The 24794-nt window shown below is 43.0% G+C and overlaps 1 protein-coding gene across 4 annotated transcripts in view; it reads left to right on the forward strand.

The window, feature by feature from the left end:
• LOC137421644 (adhesion G protein-coupled receptor L2) overlaps positions 1-24794 on the forward strand; it is a 568677-nt gene that overhangs the window by 33724 nt on the left and 510159 nt on the right. The window lies entirely within an intron of this gene.

Consider the following 24794-nt stretch of genomic DNA (forward strand, 5'->3'; position numbering starts at 1 on the left):
TCCAAGAAACCATCCCAATTTTTTTGTTCATATGCTTGGACTCCTAGAAATAACCCTAAATATTTAAACCCCTCTTTATTCCACTGCATTCCTCCTGGTAACACAGGCAGAGCTGAGGAAGGTGGACTGGGGCCCATCCATAAGGCAACACTTTTGTTCCAATTTACTTTTGCCGTGGAAGTGAGCTCAAACTGGGACAGACATCGAGAGACCTCACCCACATCATTTTGGCTGGAAACAGGAACACAAATGTCATCCGCATAAGCTGAACTGACCATTTTGTAGTTTTTTGTTAAGGAGACTCCTTCCACTGAGTTCCAGAGCAAAGCTAGTAAAGGTTCGACCAAGAGACTGTAGAGCATACCTGAAAGCGGGCAGCCCTGACGGATGCCTCGCTGAAAGGGAAAAGGGCGACATAAGCTGTTGTTTACCTTCAACAGACAGGATGCATTTTCATACAACAACTTAACATAGGAAACAAAATTTTGTCCGAAACCAGCTCTCCTTAGTACAGCAAACAAAAAAGAATGGTCAACACTGTCAAAAGCTTTTTCTTGATCTAAAAGAACCAAACCAAAACCATGAGATGTAGTACGACCGAGACTGATCAAGTCTCTCACCAAAAAAATGTTATCGTAAATAGAATGCTCGGGAACACAATAAGACTGATCAATATCAATCAAAAGGGGGATGACTTCCTTCAGACGTATCGCGAGCGCCTTCGACACTATTTTATAGTTCGTATTTAGGAGTGACACAGGCCGCCAATTTGTGACGTCTTGCAAGTTCCCTTTTTTTAGGAAGGAGACACAAAACTGACCTCCGGCAACTTAGTGGCAATTCACCTTGTTCAAGGCTATCATGAAAGATGTCAAGTAGAGTAGGGCCTAGAATGTCCCAAAGGGCCTTGTAAAATTCAACTGGGAGGCCGTCAAGTCCAGGGGCTTTCCCATCTTGGATTCCTTTAAGAGCAGCAGTAAGTTCTCCGAGAGCGATGCCAAGCTCCAGTTGTTGTTGATGGTCTTCAGACAAAGATGGGAGCAGTTCAAACATCCCGTTTCTGTTTTCCTGGTTCACCGTTCTCACGGCAAACAGCTTTGAATAAAAGTTTCGTAATTCATTCTTGATGTGTCTTTGAGAAGACAGAAGCGCACCGACAGAAGAGCGCAAAGCGTGAATTTGTTGAGAGATCTTGGCTGTCTTTTCCAAATTGAAAAAGTCTTCGTTTGGTTTGTCAAGTTGGATATTGTCCATTCGCAGTCGGACGAAAGCACCAGATGCACGCTCTCTCACCATTTCAGCCAGTAGTGTTCTTTTCTCTGACAACTGCTGGACATTTTCGTTGGACATTCCAGATTTCTGCTCACAATAAAGTATATTGTTTTTTAAGGCAGTTAGCACACCGAGTATGTTACACGTATTATAACGACAGTATTGCTGGCAAAAACACTTAATTTGGGATTTTGTGCAATCCCACCATTGCCTTAAATTTAGGTAGGAAAACTTTTGCATTTCACATTCTTTCCATACCATTCTGAATGCTTCTTTGAAATGCTCACTTTGTAAAAGTTTGACATTGAAAGTCCAATATGCACTTCTACAAACGTGATGAGGTAAGCCACATACAACAACGATCATGTGATGATCAGAAAAACCAGACGGCCTTATATAAGAATTCTTGACAAGATTTACCTTATCACGGTTAACATAAATTCTATCCAAACGAGCCATTGTCAAAAGATTTCTTGCGGCACAAACCCACGTGTACTGCCGGATGTTAGGGTTCTGTACCCGCCACACATCCACAAGTTGAAATTTTTTAGCGAGCTGTGCCAAACGCCTTGCACTCGGTGGATGAGGCTCAGGAGTGTTTCTATCAAGTTGTGGGTTGAGGGTACAGTTGTAGTCTCCCACCAGACAAACCAACATAGACAGGTCAATATTGCTTAAAAAACCCGCTAACTTGCTAAGAAAAGCACTTCTTGCAGAGTTAGCACTCAGGCAATATAGATTAGTCTTGCAAATCTTTTGATTACCGCTGACAAACTCCACAGATAGTAAATGGCCCTTGCAAATTTCTCCACATCTGATCTCCAACGGCTGGAGTCTAGGATGTAACACTACTGCCACACCAGCCTTGGCATTAACGAAAGCACTGGAGAACTAGAACGGGCACTCGGTAGAGCGCATACCTTCGCCGCAGCTACTGTTCTGTACTTGGCATGGGAGTGTAGGGAACAGAACAGTGAACAGTTTGGATTTTGACCTTTTCGTGACCTTGACCTTGACCTTTGACCCGATTGCTCCCAAAATCTAATCAAATGTGTCCCGTATAATAACCAATCATCCCACCAAATTTCATGCAATTCGGTTGAATACTTTTTGAGTTATGCGAATAACATACACACACACACACACACAGACATACAAATAAATACACAGCGATCAAAACATAACCTTCCGCTTTTGCGAAGGTAAAAAGTGAGAACCTTTAAAGATTTTACGCCACTCAACCTCAGAAGACTGATTTGCATGCGTCTCTTGTAACATCAGCACATCAATTTTTTCATTCTGAAACATTTGAAACACCTGGAGGCGACGCATACACCGTTGCGACCACCGTTGATGTTTAAGGATGCTACTTTCATCTCCATTCTGTTAACTATTCATGAAGTTCCTTACCCGCTCGAGTTACACATTCTCTTATCCTCTGGAATTGAGGTTCTGACATGTTAACCTCAAGGTTTACGAATCATGTTCTTTGCAGTCAAAATATAATCATGCAGATTTGGAAAGTAGTCTTTGATTTTTACATGTCTTTTCCTGAACGTTTCATCAAGGAACTTAATAACATTTTCTTGAGAAACCCTGGTGATGGTGTTGTCATCACCCGCCTCACTCTCTTGAGCACTTAAAGCACTGAAGAGTGGAGTAGAAGAGGTTTCATCAGAATCAAGTGCTTCATCTTGATCTGCTCCTTTTCCTACTATTTGTTGAACACTTAGTTTTGGAAATAGCAATTCTACAGGGTCAAGGACCTCCGCGCTCTTTGCAGACCCTTCAAAATTTACCATATCCCCAGTGGCTATAAGTATGTCCCCCACCTCATCATCCCTTTCATTTTTATCTGTCAGGGAAAGGTTAACGTTATCCTCACAGTCGCAAGGACTTTTCCCTTTATCTATTTTTTTCCTCACTAGCAGATCCAGCTGCTAACTCGTCTGAGCGAGTTTGGTTATCAGGACAAGGACTTACCACATCCTGAGAGGATCGACTATTTTCCGGGTCATACTCAATCTCGGCAAGTGGTGCAAGCGAATCTTCCTCACGTACACACACTTCCGGTACCATCTCCGTTACCACCAAGGAGTTTCCGGTGTAGGCCTCACCCTGGAGGTCCTGCGAGCCTGACACGATCTGAATCTTATTTTGTTTTTCTTTGGAATCACAGGATTCATCACTTGAACGCTTCTGACCTTTTTTCCTGGTGTCCGCCACGGGTACTTCCATGTTATCGTCCGCACTGTCGTGTGCAGTGGACGAAATGGGAGAGGGTTCAACCACTTTCATTCCCACCTCAAGTGGAGGGGTGGGGTTAGTCACCTCACGTTCTAAATCTAACACTTCCCCCCCGGTCGGGGTGGTCGGGTCTGGCGCTTCGCTGACCGCAGTAGGTGGGATAGGTGGGTTACCCACTCGATCCACCTCCTCCCCGTCAGTGTGCGGTGAAGAGGAGTCGCTCCTCACCAATCCTCCGCTTTCCTGCAGTGTAACCACATTGGGGCAGGCACTCCTCACATGCCCGTAAGCTCCACACCCAAAACACGTCATAGCCTCCGAGGAGGCTTACATTTTGTATTCAAAGCCATTGATTTTCACACTCAACACGACATTGAGCGTTTTTACATTTGCAGGCAGTATCATGTACACCACTCTCTTAAAGGACATGGCATGTTTGAATCAATCGCAAACATTTCGCATCGGCACCATCGAAATCCTCGATACGACCTTACCAATCTTGCTTAATTGTTCACGTAAATCCTCATCTATATAATAATAGCGTAAGGACTCGACTTTGTTATCCCTTTTACGCCGCACCCAGTGACCCGATGCCCATGGCACTAATGGATTTACGATCTACGAACCGTGCTCTTTGTTTATCACGTACAGCCATACTCGAAAAATCTGAATTAGCCTACGTTGGGGCCCAAAAGCATCCGATTTACTGCCGATACGACGCCATCTTACGACGCCATCGTATTGGCGTCTGCTGGGCGAAGGCGAAGCAAGCCGTCTGCTGATTGGTCAGGCGAAGGTGAAAGCAAGCCGTCCACTGAGTGGACAATCCAGAGCATGCATTTGTGCCGGTGTCGGCGATCGTTGTTCATATATGCACTCTTCATTCTCATCTTTCTTCCTAACTCTTACTCGGACAAGCAAATCCCCTATGCCATCCATAATGGTACACTCTATCCATACACCACATCCTCCCTTCCGTGGATGTTCCATGGGTTTCGGCTAGTTTCTAATAAATGGCGGGATATTACTGATGGTAATCTTTACCGTCAGGGCTTGTAAAGCGAACACAGAGAGGAACGTGTTCGGTTCAATGAACAGTCTTGTTCAACTACACTCGCTACCATGTGCTCCTCGGTCGAAAATACAACGAATTTCTTATTCATACGAGAGGCAGCGCGGATGCTGTGTGCACCAACGATGTTTCCAATGGTGGAAAGCACATCGTTAATTTCCACCTCGTTGGGAGGAACACAAACTAGCCCGTGTTTACGAGTTAGCAATTCGTAAGTATCAATGCGGAAACGTTCGCCCGCCATTCTAACTTGACCAAAGACAAGTTCGTAACCGAGGAAAACCAATGTTGGTCGAACACCAACAAACAGATCAGCTATAGCCTAAAGCCCTTGAACACAGCCATAGAGTGAAGAAAGACCTCCACCGGCGACCATACCAGACCGCCGGCTTAGGACCTTCTCAACACCGGACTGTTCTCTCTCTCTCTCTCTCTCTCTCTCTCTCTCTCTCTCTCTCTCTCTCTCTCTCTCTCTTCCTCTCTCTTCCTCTCTCTTCCTCTCTCTTCCTCTCTCTTCCTCTCTCTTCCTCTCTCTTCCCCTCTCTTCCTCTCTCTCACACAAAGGTACAGAAAGGATGAAAACAAAACGCCAAAGCACACAGGATGGAAAAGGAGAGGGAGGGGTAAGTGCAGGAGAGGAGAAAAACAGACAAAGGACTCACCACAACACAGAGCAGTTGCTCACAGCCGCCTTGACGCCACACCCAAATCGCAACAGCCAGCAGGGGGCGACAGAGAGGGAGAGGGAGAAAGAGAGAGAAAGAGAGAGAAAGAGAGAGAAAGAGAGAGAAAGAGAGAGAAAGAGAGAGAAAGAGAGAGAGAAAGAGAGAGAGAGAAAGAGAGAGAGAGAGAAAGAGAGAGAGAAAGAGAAAGAGAAAGAGAAAGAGAAAGAGAAAGAGAAGAGAGAGAGAGAGAGAGAGAGAGAGAGAGAGAGAGAAGAGAAAGAGAAAGAGAAAGAGAAAGAAAGAGAAAGAGAAAGAGAAAAAGAAAAAGAAAAAAAGATACGGAAGATACGGAAGATTCCGGAATGAGTGTCAGGACGATTGTGGTTGAAAACACCAATGTATAAAGTGTGAGGAAATAGAATATAGGAACAGTATGTGAACATCAGTAAACATGTATCGCATTACAAATCAATGTGGGTGTCTCTGTCCTTTTAATCAATTCATTGAAATAGGGTTTGCATACATTGCGGATGTTAAGATGTTCTGTTTTTGAATGAATTTGGAAAAAATGGCTCTTGTTATTTGGGTTGCCGATCCATGGCCTACGAGTACGCTCACTCGCCTCTAAGCTGTCGAGCTACGTTCAAGTCCTGGCCCAGATATAAATTGTCATCGGTGTCATTCCTAACTTGTTTGACTGTTTATTGGGGATTCCATTCCACGCTTTTTCATTATTTTCCTGACTTGTTTCTGGGGGTTTTAGAGTGGTAGGGTTAAGGGGGGAGTATTATGGATTGTTGTGTTAATGGTATCATGTGGTAAATTGAAGTTGAATTGCCATTGATTCAATCATGTGCTTAAGTTCGTGCATGAATGATATTCCATTAAAATGTGCATGAAATCATATCAGTAATACAGATGACATTGCAGGTCTATATGAACAACTTTCAAAAAGAATATAGCAAGGACAAACAGCCATGGGTTGGTAATAATAGCGCAAGCTTTGATGGGCGGAATGGCATTCCCCTACATCGAAGTCCCTTGTACAAGTCCTATTATAATGACCGTCTGCCCTGCACCCTCAGCAGATCTCTCTCATTTTGTAAAGTTCTCATCTGCTTCAACCTGATAGATGAGGCTTTGGTAGCCTAGCTCAGCAGTTACATGTATCAGCTTAAAAGTTTTGCTTATTCCTGCCCAAGTTCCCTTGTAAATCAGCCATACTTACCTTGCAATCCATGGCAGACTTTACGGCAGAGTTACCCAATCTGCACATGCGTAAATGGTGTGCAGCGGCTTGTGGTGACATATTGTGGTTTTTTTTTTTGTTTCATCGGTTTTTATTTTATTTTACCTCTGCCACACCTGTTTGGCTGTCTGTCTTGTTTGTCTGTCTGTGAGCACGATATCTCAAAAAGTTATGGACAGATTTGGACGTAACTTGGGAGAAAGGTTGTGGGTGTGAACAGGAAGAACTATCTAGATTTTGGTGAAGATCCAGATCCGGATACGAGAATTTTTTTTTTAGTGGTGCTTCACTATTGAGAAATGGGGCCAAACCTGATATCATAAGGGAGGTGCAAAGCGCCCCTCCCTTTATATAAGGGATCGTTTCTCTGCATGCAGCTTTAACTTGGGGACTGAAAATACGTTTCTCGGCTTCTCCTGGACGAAATCGGCTGCAAATCTCAAAAGTAAATGCTTTTTATGTTGAGGTAATATGTTCCAAATTTCAGCAGTCTGTGTCCACATTTTTTAGTTTTATTAAGAAAACCCTCGAAATCATGTTTGTGTCTGTCCGTCCGTCCGTCCGTCAGTCCACCCAAAATGTGTTTGCGCTCATATCTCAAGGGCTATATACATTGAAGCTCGCTGAAACTTGGAATATACATCAGCCAATAGGTCAAGTTAATGGCTTTTGAAACAAATTCCACCAGAGTGCTGTAGTTTTTGCTTTAAAATGAAAACAATATATATATAAATATATATATACATAAATAAATAAATATATACATAAATAAATAAATAAATAAATATATATACACTTTAGAACTCTTCAAAATATTATTACACAAATCTAATGTGTTGGCCCAATCCCTAATGGACAAGGCATCAGACACAAGCTGGGGGTTGGAGGTTCACATCTTGTCTGGGTTGAATATTTTTTTTCCCCTACTTTTCCAAGTCTTTTTTGTTCGTATTTAAAATGTATCTTGGGAAATATGCCAGGGGCATAGAAAAGGCCCCTTTATATGGTACGTAAACTATAGAAACTATAGAAAAGAAAAGTGGCAAACTATAGAAAAGAAGGGACATTTGTGGGTAAAATGCCAGAAGCATATAAAAGACCCATTTATATAAGGGTCTGTGCCCTGTGGCAAAGTATTGAAAAGTAGGGACATTCCATAGCTTGTAGAAAATGCCAAATAATACAAAATAAGAGGCATTCAAGAAATCTCGTGTGCATGCTGTACTACCCTTGTATTCTGAGGAGGAACCAAGTAATGCTCCAGAAAAGTTCATATAAAAGGACGCCCTACATGTGGCAAATAAAATACATTTACTTCTTTATACAGCTGTATGAATCAAATTGGCACCCCTTTATATGAACTTTTATCGAGCATTACTTGGTTCCTCCTAAGAACACAAGGGTAGTCCGGCATGCACATGAGATTTTTTGAATGCCCCTTTTTTTGTATTGTTTGGCATTTTCTACAAGCAATGGAATGTCCCTTCTTTTCTATACTTTGCCACATGGCACATACCCTTATATAAAGGGGCCTTTTCTATGCCCCTGGCATTTTACCCAAGAATATAACAATAATCAAAAGGTTATGGATGGATTCGGATAAAACTTGGTGGACAGGTTGGGTGTGTGACAAGGGCAAATTCTTTCGATTTTGGGGAAGATCCGGGTCTGAGTGCGAGAAATATTTTTGATATTTCAAGTGCCTCACATCTTGTTCAGTATGACGCCAAGGCCTTCAAGATTATTGGAATCTCCCGCGATGAAGCTGAGTCTATGGGACCATCACTTGCCGTCGTAGACAGGGCAGTGGTCTCTCCCTGCCCCCTCCCATCCCCCTCCCACCACCCCAAAAGGTCAACATAGGCCACAGGTCAACCAAATTTCTAAAATCCTCAATTTTCATCCGATTGACTTGAAATTTGAATAGGATTTGCATATCTGCTAACTGAATTCAACCACCAACTATTTTTGAGGTCAACAGGCCAAAAGGTCAACATAGACCAAGGGTCAACCACTTTTCTTCAGATTTCTAAAATCCTCAATTTTCATCCGATTGACTTGAAATATGAATATGATTTGCATATCAGTTAACTGAATTCAACCACCAACTATTTTTGAAGTCAACATAGGCCAAAAGGTCAACATAGGCCGAATTTCTAAAATGTTCAATGTTTATCTGATTAACTTAAAATTTGAAGACGATTTGCATATCAGGTCACTGAATTCAACTACCAATTATTTTTGAGGTCAAAAGGATGCTCTACCGAGTGCCATTCCACTTTGTTTTATTTTGCCATGTGTCGCTCTATGAGTGATTTTTCATTTATGTGTTTGTTTGTCTGTGAACAAGGTATCTCAAAAAGATGTGGACAGATTCAGACGAAATTTGGCAGAGATGTAGCGCATCTGACATGGACGAAATGATTAGATTTTGGTATAGATCCGGATTCGGATCCCGCTAGTATAATTTTTATAGTGATTCTTCACCATTGGGGGATGGGCCAAAACCGACATATAGCAGGATATCTCAAAAAGTTGTGGGCGGATTTGGATGAAACCTGGTGGACATGTTGTGTGTGTGTGTGTGTGACAAGGATGAATCGATTCGATTTTGGTGAAGATCTGAATATAGATTCTGATACCAGAATTATTTAATTTTTAAATGATTCTTCACCATTGAGAGATCATGTGAAAAGTGATATATAACATGATATTTATAAAAGTTATGGACGAATTATGACTAAACTTGGTGGATGAGTTGGTTAGGCGACAAGAACAAGCCGACAAGATTTTGCTTCAGGTCTGAATCCAGATTCGGCTTATCCGTGGGATACAAAGCATAAACTGTTCAGCCTGGCGGAGGTATGCGCTCTACCGAGTGCCGTTCTAGTTTGTGATTGGAATGATGAATTATGCTGTTTGGAATAAAAATATGGAGATATTGAGTTTAAAGCAGAATGAGGAAATTAATGATGTAAGGGTTTCTATCCGTGACATTCGCGGATTCCCCATTTGCAGTTTCGCCATTGACTGGATATCGCAACATTCAAACTGGGTACGATTTGTGTGCCAGTCCTTCACCAACCTGCTGTCAATGCCTGACGTTTGACTGAAGGTGGCACAGGAATGTAGAATTTATTGGTTCATCGTTTGCCATTCACCCTTTCCACTTTGTTTTTTTGCTTTTGGTTTCCCACCTATATAAAATAACAGAATCCCACTTCCCACCGTAGCACGGTTACCTTGCTAGCTTGCAAGCGTAGTATCATATATATACATACAATGTATATATATGATGTATGTATATTGTATATATGTATATTGTATATTGTATATTGTATGTATATTGTATATGTATATTGTATATATGATGTATGAACTCGTATATATATATACATATATACATATATACATATATATATACATATATACATATGTATATATGTATATATGTATATATATATATATATATATATATATCAGTCACTATGCGACCTTCATATCATCAGTGGAGAACCGCCAGCAAGGTGTCCCATACAGCTGCTGCTGCACCTTGCTGGGAGCGATACGCACTGCCTGCCACGTGGTGACGTTATCTCTGGTAGCCACTCATCATATGGAGTCGACCTATATATATACACACACACACACATATATACATATATATAGTGATGTGCCGATTAGGAAATTTGACTACAACCGATAACCGATGAGAAATTTTGTTGGCCGATTATACGACTGATTCCGATTATGAAATAATTAAATAATGACGTCATTTTGCACATTAAGTGTTTGTCGTGCTTGATCAGTGCCATGCCCGGATTGACGGTATTTAGTCGCTGTGAATCTTAACACATTAAATTCGTTCTCTAATCGATTGGTTCATCGAACAGAACAGCATTCTGTTATTTTTAAAACGAACAATGAGGTACCGTGTGTGGTAATGTTCATTCCGATGAAGCAGCATTCACATGGAAGGACGGAAGGAGAGAAGGAGGGAACGAAGGAAGGAGGGAGAGAAGGAGGAAGGAAGAAAGGAGGGAAGATTGTGCTCATTCGATAAGTTATTGAAGGATATAAAATGAATCGTTTCCTGTTTGTCTAATCGTGTGAAAATCAACTTTAACACAAAATATGAAAATGCAGGAACAGGGAATCCTCGGGTTACAAAGGGATTCTCTGACGAACAATTATTAATTAATCAAATGAATCGATTATCTGTTCACTCAGTGTTATAAATGGTTTTATCAGCGCACGAGTGGAGGCCCTCACCTGGTGATTTCACAACGTTAGAGTGAGAAGAACCAAAACAAGGAAAATTTGGCATCCATGGAACTTGTAGTTGTACCACAGGGTAACGTAACAAGCACCGCTTGATATGAGGCTCTTTGTGGTCCAGTTCAAATCACGAATCGAGTTGATGAGAGAATCAGCGGCGAAATGCAAGTGATGGCACTAGAATGGACGCGATGAGCGGGGAAATCAAACGTGAGATGGGCAAAGCGATCGGTAAGGAAATGGCGCCTTTTTCGGGAAGAGTTAAAAAGAGTGAAGCCAGACTGATGGCAGAGATGGAGAATGTGAAGGGGTAGAAGGATTCATACAGGGGGTAGAAGGACTCATACAGGGGGTAGAAGGACTCAGTCATACAGGGGGTAGAAGGATTCATATAGGGGGTAGAAGGACTCATACAGGGGGTAGAAGGACTCACAGGGGGTAGAAGGACTCATACAAGGGGTAGAGGACTCATACAGGGGGTAGAAGGACTCATACGGGGGGTAGAGGACTCATACGGGGGGTAGAAGGACACATACGGGGGGTAGAAGGACTCATATGGGGGGTAGAAGGACTCATACAGGAGGTAGAGGACTCATACAGGGGGTAGAAGGATTCATACAGGGGGTAGAAGGACTCATACAAGGGGTAGAAGGATTCATACAGGGGGTAGAAGTATTCATACAGGGGGTAGAAGGATTCATACAGGGGGTAGAAGGATTCATACAGGGGGTAGAAGGACTCATACATGGGGTAGAAGGACTCATACAGGGGGTAGAAGGACTCATACAGGAGGTAGAAGGATTCATACAGGGGGTAGAAGGACTCGTACAGCGGGTAGAAGGACTCGTACAGGGGGTAGAAGGATTCATACAGGGGGTAGAAGGACTCATACAGGGGGTAGAAGGACTCATACAGGGGGTAGAAGGACTCATACAGGGGGTAGAAGGACTCATACAGGGGGTAGAAGGACTCATACAGGGGGTAGAAGGATTCATACAGGGGGTAGAAGGATTCATACAGGGGGTAGAAGGACTCATACAGGGGGTAGAAGGACTCATACAGGGGGTAGAAGGACTCATACAGGGGGTAGAAGGACTCATACAGGGGGTAGAAGGACTCATACAGGGGGTAGAAGGACTCATACAGGGGGTAGAAGGACTCATACAGGGGGTAGAAGGACTCATACAGGGGGTAGAAGGACTCATACAGGGGGTAGAAGGACTCATACAGGGGGTAGAAGGACTCATACAGGGGGTAGAAGGACTCATACAGGGGGTAGAATGACTCATACAGGGGGTAGAAGGACTCATACAGGGGGTAGAAGGATTCGTACAGGGGGTAGAAGGACTCGTACAGGGGTAGAAGGACTCATACAGGGGGTAGAAGGACTGACGATATGGCAAAATGAACAGATTAAGGAAAATCCCGACACATTAAAATAATTAAAAAGTAACAAAAGGTAGACTGGAAGCCATAAAGAGGCGAAATCACGTGAGATTGTATGTATGTATGTGTGTGTGTATATATATATATATATATATATATATATATATATATATATATATATATATATATATATATATATATATATATATATATATATATATATATATACAGACTTGGCATTTAATATGGAATATTTTTTTTGTGGGGGTGAACTTACTTTTCAAGATGTCTGAGAACCAAAAGTTAATTGGAATTATGTTGAAATTATTCTAGATTTTGTTAATGTCACCTTTAAAAGAAACAAAAACCACATTTGACATTTCGAAACAAATAAATTGATCCTTGAAAGTGATGTAAACTGATATCGAACTCAATTCATGGAAAGTACTGTGTTAAACTTCTGTACGTTTTCCAGAAGTATCTCTTTATTTTGCACATCAGCCAAAAAATTTTTATAACAAAAACAAAAGTTAAATTACGACTGGGATTACGGACAGTAAAATTACAGTTCAGTACTTCGTGTAACCCCCACGAGCATTCAGGAGAGCACGTACACGTTGAGGCATGCTGTTCATGAGATTTGCCAAGGTTTGGACAGGAATCGCTTGCCATGCAGTGACAATAGCCTGCTGCAATTCACGCACAGAGGTCGGCTGCTGGTCCAAGTGGTCGATTTGACGCGTTAATTCTGCCCACAAGTTCTCTATCGGATTCATATCCAGGGACATGGCAGACCACTCCATATGCTCTACACCACGGTCAGCAAGAAAGTGTTGGATCATGCGAGCACGATGAGCCGTGCATTGTCATCTTGGAAGACAAAGTTTCCTCGAAAGGCTGCACGAGCAAATGGAAGCAATGTTTCTTCCAGAATGGCCCTGTGCTTGAACTGGTTCAGGTTTCCATTCAGAACAACCAGGTCAGTTTTGCCCCCTGCATGAAAAGCAGCCCAAACGGTCACCCCACCACCTCCAGCTTGGACTCTTGGCACTATACAATCTTTGTTGTAGGCTTCATGCACTTGTCTGCACACTCGGACGCGACCATCTTGACGATAGACCAGAAATGTAGACTCGTCATTGAAGATCACGTGATTCCAGTGTCCTGGCTGCCATTGACGGTGCTCTCTGGCCCACTGCAATCGGCGCTGGCTGTGTTGTCTGGTCAGGCGTGGCTTTCTCAGGGGACGCCTGGCACGATAGCCTGCTTGAACCAGTCGTTGGTTGACTAGCCTTCTGGATACAGGCACATTTGTCAGTTGCTGCCACTCAGCCCTAAGCCGATTAGCTGACTTGGTATGGCCATTGCGGACTAACCGGTGCAGCTGGCGATCATCCCTCCTTGTGGTTCTGCGGGGACGTCCTGGCCTCGGTATTGGAGTAGGGACACCCCTCTGAGCATTTCGTTTCAGGATCTTTGACACCTGACCTTGAGTGATGCCATACTGCCGAGCAATAGCACGCTGTTTCATGCCGTAATTTCGTAAAGCCACCACTCCATGACAAACAGCATTGTCGAGTTGACGGACCATCTCCAGCGGAAGCGGCAATAACTTTTGGAGACGTGCAGCTCTTGTTTTCCACGAATACAGAACGCAACAACCCTTGTATACCCGACTGTGAAGCCAATCATCAAATGCACCTGTCCGTACATTTTGCCACGCCACCTGTGATATAATCCTGTTGTTGACTTCTTGCTGCGACAGACAATCAGTGACATGGTTCTTTTAACAAATAAATCACCAAAGTGGAAACGAAACTCACTAGATTGATATACTGAGTTAAGAAAGTAAACCCAAGTCAAGAAAAAAAATATATTCCATATTAAATGCCAAGTCTGTATATATATATATATATATATATATATATATATATATCACATCACAGTATATGGTATAACTAACGAATGAAGCTGTAATTTTACAAACTGCATGTAAAATGTCCCTCATTTTGCTCGTTGAGACAGAATACTGTGAGTCCACCTTTGAAATGTGAAAAAAGTAATTAAACGAACATTTTGATGCACGACTGGAACGTGTGACGCCAAGACGTACAATGCCAGAAAGTCAGGAAGAGCCATCGCGTTTCGCATCATCGCTTCATGCCGGAAGGCTTTGGGAGCATGTGAACGTGGATTTCAAAGGTCCGTTGCCGGCTGCAGGGACGCGCTGATACATCCTTACTGTTGTTGACGAGTACTCCCAATTTCTGTTGCGCTTTTCTGTGTGTTGACATGTCATCTGCGACGGTGATTGAATGTTTCCAGCAATTGTTTTTACTGTTCGGATACCCTGCTTTCGTTCACTCTGATAGAGGTACGGCCTTTTTGTCTCGAGAGATTAAGCAGTTTCTCCAGGATCTAGGTGTAGCCTCTAGCCGTACCACGGCGTACAATCCTCAAGGCAATGGCAATGGATTATTTGGAGAGCCATGCCAATGAGCTTGAAGTCGCGCAATTTGCCTCCGCAGCAGTGGGAGCGTGTACTGCCTGATGCACTGCACGCTATCCGGTCGCTGCTGTGTACAGCTACAAATGAAACGCCGCACGAGCACCTTTTTCAATTCCAGCGAAGTAGTGCTAGTGGACAAGCACTACTCTCTTGGTTGGCGGAGCCCGGTCCGGCTCTACCGAGATGAGCGGTCAGACAAAGTAAATATGAGCCGTTGGTGGTTCACGTGGAAATCCTAGAGGCAAATCCGGAGTACGCTCACGTTAGGTTGCCTGACGGCTGCTAGACTACCATATCAGTCCGACATCTCGCGCCTTGCGGAGAAGGAAATCAGCGGGCTGTTGACAACAAGGGAGACGTAATCTCGGTTTCCCCCATAAAAACAGAGTCGCAGCCAGGATCGACCGGGGATAAAGTGATTAATGATAACGTCAAGGTTCCGGAGATCCCATCGGTGTCAGAAAGCCTTCAAAGAGAGCAGTCCGATGAGGATGATCCTCCTTTTGCGAGATCCGGGGATCCAGGGATTGAAGGGATTGATCGGACCCGTGCTGGAAGATTGTGGCAACCGCCGACTCATTTTGGTTGGGAGAGCTCTGGAATCTGTTACGTTGATTCTTTGTTTATTTCCTATTTGTTTGCTGGTTTGTGTTTTTAACGGAAGGAGAATGTGATGAAATATGAGGAAGAAGATCCGGTTGTGGGATGGCATTGAGAAGTGGATATAAAGGAATGCTGTGTAGGAAGGAAGAGAGTGTTGGCTTCGTTTCTGTATTCTGTGAGCAGACACTTGAGTAAGGTATGAAGAGGAATGCTAAATGGTTATTCGCTTGCTTATAGATTATTGGTAAATGCTATTACGTTCTTTCTCTGTAGTTCTAACAGTATATTTTTATTCTGTGTTATAGGGTATGTGGAGATAGATTTCAATGAAGCCTCATATCTGGAAAAGATGTCTCGACTTGATTTCATAACATTAGTGTTGTGCCGATATCAGCTATTTTTCGGTAATCTGTACCGACAGATTACAATCAGTGTACAGTTCGGATGACCCATTAAAGTTGTGCTACTGTACTCAATACAACCCCCACACCATGAGTGGCTGTCACCCTTGTTTAGAGCGAATTTCAATAAACAAATTGAAGAAAACAACATTGCACCTTTTGCTTTAGAAACAGCTAAGAGTACAAAGAAAATCGCGACGATCCCATAGGCGGTCTATAAAAACTCGGTTGAACTTTTGCGCACACGGAGCACATCTTACAAAGACGCCGGACGTAATCTATAGAAAAAGGCAGATTCCTGCTCCGCACGAAGTGAGCCAATCGAGTGACCCCGGGGTGACAAAGTCATTCATGAATATCACGTAACTCGCCGGTGATCATTCCCGAACAGACCGGTCGAGATAGAGCATCAGCAGCCAGATTATCTTGTCCCAGTCTATACACAATGTCAAAGCTAATGTCGGTTAATTCAACGCGCTAGCGAGCGATATTCTCATTGTTAATTTTCTGCAGGTGCCGACCATCAACATGAAAGCGACGGACTGCTGGTCCTTGATCAGCTGAAAATGTTTACCGAGAAGGAAATTGCGCCACCATCTGACTGCTTCTACAATTGCATAAGCTTCCTTCTCGATGGCAGAAAGTCGCTTCTCACTATCGGGCAGGGTCCTAGAAAAGAAAGCGACCAGCCTTCCCGCTTGATTGAGTGTCGCCGCGATAGCGCTGTCCGAGGCAACTGTCTCGACCATGAAAGAAACAGACTCGTCAATCGAGGTCACATCAGCACTGGCTATATCGTCTTTCAGTTGTTGAAAGGCAGCCTTAGCGGCCAAGCTAGTGGAAAGTTTTTACATTCTACCAGTGGTCTGATCTTCTCTGGAAAACTTGGGACCCACTTGGAATAATGAGCAAACAGACCCATGACTCTATGTAACGCAGCACGATCAACAGGAGGGGCCATTTCAAGCAAAGGATGCATTTGAGCCGAATCAGGTCGTATCTCCCCTCCGGTCATGGTGTACCCCAAGAGATCCACTGTTTTGACTGAATAGCTACACTTCTCCTTGTTGAAGGTCAGATTGTATTTCTGAGCCACGTCCAAAAACCGACGTATGTTCGAATCATGATGCACCTGATTCCGGCCGCAAACTGTGACATTGTCAATGTACACGAATACATCTTTTAGTTGCTCTGGATATAATGTCATCAATCGCCCGTTGGAAACACGAGACCCCGTTAGTGACCCCGAAGGGAATCCTACGAAATTGGTACAACCGCTGACCAGATTCGAAGGCGGTGTAAGGGCGATCTGTCTCCCTGATAAGTATTGGTGATAAGCACTTCGAAGGTCCAAAGTGCTAAATACACTGCAGGTAGATACCTCCCTGACCATGTCGTCCATCTTGGGGAGCGGGTATGCATCAAGTTGGGTAAATCGATTGATCGTTTGAGAATAATCGGTAACCATTCGCTTCCGGTGATTAGGATTATTGACTATGAGCATTGAGCCCTCCAAGGTGAGCTGCTCGGTTCGATGATACTCTCCCGTAGCAGCCGCTTAGTCTCATTTGCGATAAATTGAGCATCAGGGCGCGATTATCACCTAGACTTCACAGTAATCGGACGGAAATTTGGTGTCAGACACGGGGACAGCAGGGGAGGTTCGATAGACATTTCCACAAAACTACATACCGAGAAGACATTAGGGGATTGTTCACCATTGAAATTCATCTCTAAATGCCCGTGTCAATTCAAGAAATCATGTCCCAGGAGAACATCGGAGCACAGATTCTGCAACACCACCATCTTAACATCCATATATAATATATCATTAGCCACCAAGTTCACTACACAAACCCCTTTTGAAATTTGCCATAGAGCCGCTGAAGCCATACACACGCGCTGAGTGGCCGGAACAGTGGGCCATCCATATCTTCTGACAAGATATTGGCTGACGTAACTTTCACTGCTTCCAGTATCGATCAAAGCTTCAGCCACTTCGCCATTAATCACTACAGGTATCACCGCTATCGCCAGGCCGCGAGGCGCGACCCCATTGACAGGCGCAGCTCTAGACGCGTGCGTACCTGGGAGCGTCGTTCATCTAGCCTTGGTCGATCTACAGACTTTGGCAAAGTGTACCTTCTTGCCACAGCAATTACACCATGCGCATCGAGCTGGAAACTGGCTCCTCGGATGTCGTCGATTCCCGCGAAAAAAAACATTTTGATGTCGCCACTGCAGGAGTCGTTGCAGCCGTGGTAATTGGGCCGCTCTACTCAGCATCCTGACTCTCGCTGAGGGGGTGGGGGGAGGCAGGCAAGCGGCAGCCCACTCGGGAACTCGCTTCATGACGGAAACCGCTTCTGAGTGTTTCTCCGCAATCGCAGTGCTTGCCGTCAGATATTGACGTCCGTACATCTCAGATCGGACCTGGGCCAGTTGCAGAACCCTGTCCTGTTTGTACGCAACCTGAAAGGTCCTAGCCTCGTTCTCGAGCAATTGCTGACGAATAGCAGGCGATTGGAGCCCAGTAATGAAGACATCGGACATGAGGTCATCGGTGCCCTTGATGGCCGTCTGAGCCGGCACCCTGCAGTCCCTGCCAAGATGTCGTAACACCTGCGTATATTGCTCCATTGTCTCAGCTGGTTCTGTCTCAGCTGTAGCAAGCAGATGTCGGACTACTAACTACCAGTGTTTTGCTGCAGCATGACAATACTCTGCACCATACTGTCCGCGCTTCAGCTGCAACAATCGAGGACCTGCATTTTGAATGTCTTGCTCATCCACCTGACTCGATAGAACTCGCCCCTTCAGATTACCACTTATTTGGGCCACTTAAAGAGCCGCTTGGTGGAACCACTTTCCGATCCGATGAAGAGGTCCAAGAGGCAGTGCACGAATGGCTACACAAGCAGCCAAAATGTTTTTTCCCCAGAGGAATCCAGACCTTTGTAAAGCGCTGGAAAAAATACATTGAACACGATTGAGATAATGTTGAAAAATAACAGTTGTTACACACGTACATGCAATAAACAAGTTGCGAAAAATATTTTAAGGTTACTAATTGACTGCCCCTCGTATATGTACATATATATATATATATATATATATATATATATATATATATATATATATATACAGTCACGTGAAAAAGTAAGTACACCTCGTGTAAAGTTTTGACTTTTTCAACATATTTCAACATACAGCCATTTGATGTTCATTTCAACAATATTTATAGATAAAGGTGATATAATATAACAAATATCATGAAACATTTACATTTTGTAGTCCATCGTATAATTTAAATAAACATAAATGCAAATTTCGCATGTGGAAAAAGTAAGTACACCCCTACATTTATCACTACTTCAAATACCTAAAATTACAATCAGGTGACCCAGCTCAGGTTCAAATGATTAGAACATCATCAGAGAGGATCTTGGAGGAACCTGTCTTATTTAAACCTCAGACATTTCGTTTGATTTGCTCTTTGTTGTTGAAGTGTGCGGCGTCACCATGCCTTGATCAAAAGAGCTCTCTGAGGCCTTCAGAAAGAAGGTTATAGATGCCTACGAGTCTTGGGAAGAGATTTAAAAAGATCTCCAAACAATTTGAAACCAATTATTCGACTGTCCGGAAGATCATCTACAAGTGTAGAAGATTCCAAATAACTGCCAACTTGTTCAGGCAAGGCCGCTCCAGCAAGTTCAGCCCGAGAGCAGACAGCAAGATGCTGAACGAAGTCTCTAAGAACCCCAGAATGTCATCACGGGACCTACAGGTAGCTCTTGCCACTGTTGATGTCAAAGTGCACGAGTCTACCATTAGAAAGAGGCTGCACAAATTTGATCTACATGGGAGGTGTGCCAGGAGGAAACCTTTGCTGTCCAGAAAGAACATCAGGGCAAGACTAAAGTTTGCCAATGAACACCTCGGCAAAGACCAGCACTTCTGGGACAATGTGCTCTGGACAGATGAGTCAAAGGTAGAGCTATTTGGCCACAGTACCAGGAGACATGTTTGGCAAAAACCAAAGACAGCATTTGACCACAAGAACCTGATACCAACTGTAAAGCATGGTGGTGGAAATATTATGGTTTGGGGCAGCTTTGCTGCATCAGGGCCTGGGCAGTTCACCATCATAGAATCCACTATGAATTCTTCATTGGACCAGAGGGTGCTTGAGGATAATGTGAGGCCATCTGTCGGAAAGTTGAAGCTCAACCGAAGGTGGACCTTGCAACATGACAATGACCCTAAACATACCAGTAAATCGACCAAGGAATGGCTGAAAAGAAAGAAATGGAGGGTTCTGGAATGGCCAAGTCAAAGCCCGGATCTAAATCCCATCGAGATGTTGTGGGGGGATTTGAAACGAGCTGTGCATGCAAGAAACCCCTCAAACATCGCACAGCTGAAATAATTCTGCATGGAGGAGTGGGAAAACATTTCTCCCAGTCGATGTCAGAGACTGGTAGACAGTTATAAGAAACACCTAGTTGAGGTTGTTTCTGCCAAAGGGGGCAATACCACCTATTAGAGCCAAGGGTGTACTTACTTTTTCCACATGCGAAATTTGCATTTATGTTTATTTAAATTATACAATGGACTACAAAATGTAAATGTTTCATGATATTTGTTTTATTATATCACCTTTATCCATCAATATTGTTGAAATGAAGATCAAATAGCTGTATGTTGAAATATGTTGAAAAAGTCAAAACTTTACATGGGGTGTACTTACTTTTTCACGTGACTGTATATATTTTGTTCATCCATACATTTTGGAGATTTATTGCCAAGGTGTATGTTTATTGCTTTGACAATTCCTTCATGGCTTTGAATTATAATCGTTCTTCGAACTAAAGCACGTACCATTTTTTTATTTTTTTATTTTTTTATTTTTTTTTTGTATACAAGATCGAGGCTCGTGAAAGAGCGAAACATTTATCACACAGAAAGACAAACAGACACATAAAACAAATAACATCGGGAGCGGTAGACAAGATGGGGAGAGAGGGGGAAGGACACAAACACAACATTTGAGAGCAGGGACCGAGAGACATGGAGACATCGAGAGATCTGTGGGCTGCTGGTATTTATATTGGATATTTATACACCATGTTATTTATATTGGAGCAAAGTCGTTCTTTAATTTCGGAACAAGTGTCCAAGGCTGATGCTTTAAATCCCCAGCTTGCATACCACACCTCATGGGCTGCTGGCATATCATTGTTAAGGAGAGTTTCTCCAATCGTATTAATCCTTATGGTGAATTGTCATTCGAGTTTGATATGCGATGACGTCACTGATGATGTTTTTGTTTTGAAACCCAACCTACATATTACAGTGAAACGTTATGTTAGTTGTGTATAAGCTCAGAATATAAGTTTATTTTCTCTTGTTTGTCTCTTGTTTGTGACGCCTGAAGGAAGAAACACCAAGTAAGCTTGTAAGTCGACATGCATGTTGGCTTTATCTAGTGCCAGGATGTGCATGTGTGTTATTGTAAGACCCTTATTTTAGCGTTAGGGTGAGAAAGTTCATGATTATTGTTTGGACGTTTTTATTTTTATTTATTTATTTTTTTGGGATACAAGATCGAGGCTCGTAAAAGAGCTAATTTACTAAGTACGTTGGTCTTTGGGCTCAAAAGCATAGACCATTTTGCTTTCACATTATGTTTCGATTCATCTTTTGCTTTTTTATTTACGAAAGTCATTTGTCATCAGAGAAACATTATGTCCAAGACTGATGCTTCAATTTCCTATATTTGCATGCACCCGCACAGTTGGGTTCGAGTTGGCATCGTCATGGTTGGTCTTCCACCCATCGCCAAGGTTGGTTCAACATTAGCTTTTCGACGGAAAGGTTGTGTATACTGAAGACGTTCTCCCAAAGGCGGACCAACATTCGACCGATGATAAAAATTGATGTTGGCCCAACATAATGGCCACTGTTTGGCTAACGTTAGCTCGGCCTTGTGGCACGTTGCCTTTTGTAATCCAACAGAATGTTCCCTCCCTGTCAGCCTGCACGCTTCTCCTTCGGATTGTTGTCTTTGGAAATTCCCTGGAGAGATCTCTCTCCTTTCCCTACTACCGCATTCCCCCAACACTCACATTTTGTTTCCCTCAAACATACCTTCTCCTCCTCCCGCACTTCTACTGCTCCCTGGTGGGTGATCTGGGTTCGATACCGGTGCAAATTAGAACCATCAACTTGCACTGGGAGAGAGAGCGATTTCAGGTTGGATGCCAACTGGGGTTTGGAAGCTTAAAATTGTGAAAATCCAGGGGTTTTATCCGTCTTCACAGGTGTCTCAGCTTTCCCGATTCTCTCATGCTTGCACTTTCCTATCAAGCTGAGCTCCCTCACTCCCATCTCTTTTAGATTGCACAACTGTCCCATCTCCTCTCACTTCCTATTGCTCTTCCAAGTCCCAAAGCTCGTCCTTTCTACATTGCCTCAGCGATCCCATTTTCTCAAATCCAACATTTTTTTCACCTCTCGATGATATCCATTATGAACTATTCCACAAATTACAACATTCCAGTTGTTTAATAGTTTTAAATATTTTACACCGATCCAATGCACAAACTCATGGGATGTATGGGATTTTAACCTCGTGAATCTGCACCTGTAAGACAGGGATTCAGATGGGGGACATTTAACAGCTTTTGTGGGTTTACCCTTTTTTCTGTTCTGCCTTGTGCCTCCATTTCTTCGCGCCACGACAGTCGCTGCAGAGTACACGAGTGGGTGTAAAATTGAATTGTTTCACTGTGGAATTGGATACACACATGACATGGTTTTTTGTCTGGATTGTGCTTTAATAAAAGACAGGGCTGAAAGAGTACATGGAAATGTGGAGAGGGAGAGGGTGTATGGGGGAGGGGGGGGAGGGGGGCAATGCCTTCCCAGCAATATTGCCTTCTGGAGTAAACATGATAGGCATAATAGCGTTAGGGGAGATGAAAGACAGCGAAACGAATGGAGCCGGAAGGCATTGTGTGATCATTTTGAATAGTCTCGAGTCTTCTCTGGGTGAAGACGATCATTGTGTGATCATTTTGAATAGTCTCGAGTCTTCTCTGGGTGAAGACGATGATTGTGTGATCATTTTGAATAGTCTCGAGTCTTCTCTGCGTGAAGAAAATGATTGTGTGATCATTTTGAATAGTCTCGAGTCTTCTCTGGGTGAAGACAATGATTGTGTGATCATTTTGAATAGTCTCGAGTCTTCTCTGGGTGAAGAAAATGATTGTGTGACCATTTTGAATAATCTCGAGTCTTCTCTGGGTGAAGACAATGATTGTGTGATCATTTTGAATAATCTCGAGTCTTCTCTGGGTGAAGATGATGATTGTGTGATCATTTTGAATAGTCTCGAGTCTACTCTGCATGAAGAAAATGATTGTGTGATCATTTTGAATAGTCACGAGTCTTCTCTGGGTGAAGACGATGATTGTGTGATCATTTTGAATAGTCTCGAGTCTTCTCTGGGTGAAGACGATGATTGTGTGATCATTTTGAATAGTCTCGAGTCTTCTCTGGGTGAAGACGATGATTGTGTGATCATTTTGAATAGTCTCGAGTCTTCTCTGGGTGAAGACGATGATTGTGTGATCATTTTAAATAGTCTCGAGTCTTCTCTGGGTGAAGACGATGATTGTGTGATCATTTTGAATAGTCTCGAGTCTTCTCTGGGTGAAGAAAATGATTGTGTGATCATTTTGAATAATCTCGAGTCTTCTCTGGGTGAAGAAGATGATTGTGTGATCATTTTGAATAGTCTCGAGTCTTCTCTGGGTGAAGACGATGATTGTGTGATCATTTTGAATAGTCTCGAATCTTCTCTGGGTGAAGACGATGATTGTGTGATCATTTTGAATAGTCTCGAGTCTTCTCTGGGTGAAGACGATGATTGTGTGATCATTTTGAATAGTCTCGAGTCTTCTCTGGGTGAAGACGATGATTGTGTGATCATTTTGAATAGTCTCGAGTCTTCTCTGGGTGAAGAAAATGATTGTGTGATCATTTTGAATAGTCTCGAGTCTTCACTGGGTGAAGACGATGATTGTGTGATCATTTTGAATAGTCTCGAGTCTTCTCTGGGTGAAGAAAATGATTGTGTGACCATTTTGAATAATCTCGAGTCTTCTCTGGGTGAAGACAATGATTGTGTGATCATTTTGAATAATCTCGAGTCTTCTCTGCGTGAAGAAAATGATTGTGTGATCATTTTGAATAGTCTCGAGTCTTCTCTGGGTGAAGATGATGATTGTGTGATCATTTTGAATAGTCTCGAGTCTTCTCTGGGTGAAGACGATGATTGTGTGATCATTTTGAATAGTCTCGAGTCTTCTCTGGGTGAAGACGATGATTGTGTGATCATTTTGAATAGTCTCGAGTCTTCTCTGGGTGAAGACGATGATTGTGTGATCATTTTGAATAGTCTCGAGTCTTCTCTGGGTGAAGAAAATGATTGTGTGATCATTTTGAATAATCTCGAGTCTTCTCTGGGTGAAGAAGATGATTGTGTGATCATTTTGAATAGTCTCGAGTCTTCTCTGGGTGAAGACGATGATTGTGTGATCATTTTGAATAGTCTCGAGTCTTCTCTGGGTGAAGACGATGATTGTGTGATCATTTTGAATAGTCTCGAGTCTTCTCTGGGTGAAGACGATGATTGTGTGATCATTTTGAATAGTCTCGAATCTTCTCTGGGTGAAGAAAATGATTGTGTGATCATTTTGAATAGTCTCGAGTCTTCTCTGGGTGAAGACGATGATTGTGTGATCATTTTGAATAGTCTCGAATCTTCTCTGGGTGAAGAAAATGATTGTGTGATCATTTTGAATAGTCTTGAGTCTTCTCTGGGTGAAGACGATGATTGTGTGATCATTTTGAATAGTCTCGAATCTTCTCTGGGTGAAGAAGATGATTGTGTGATCATTTTGAATAGTCTCGAGTCTTCTCTGGGTGAAGACGATGATTGTGTGATCATTGTGAATAGTCTCGAATCTTCTCTGGGTGAAGAAAATGATTGTGTGATCATTTTGAATAGTCTCGAGTCTTCTCTGGGTGAAGACGATGATTGTGT

The sequence above is a fragment of the Myxine glutinosa genome, chromosome 1 (assembly GCF_964187855.1).
Source record: "Myxine glutinosa chromosome 1, kmMyxGlut1.1, whole genome shotgun sequence".
In the NCBI taxonomy this organism is placed as follows: domain Eukaryota; kingdom Metazoa; phylum Chordata; class Myxini; order Myxiniformes; family Myxinidae; genus Myxine; species Myxine glutinosa.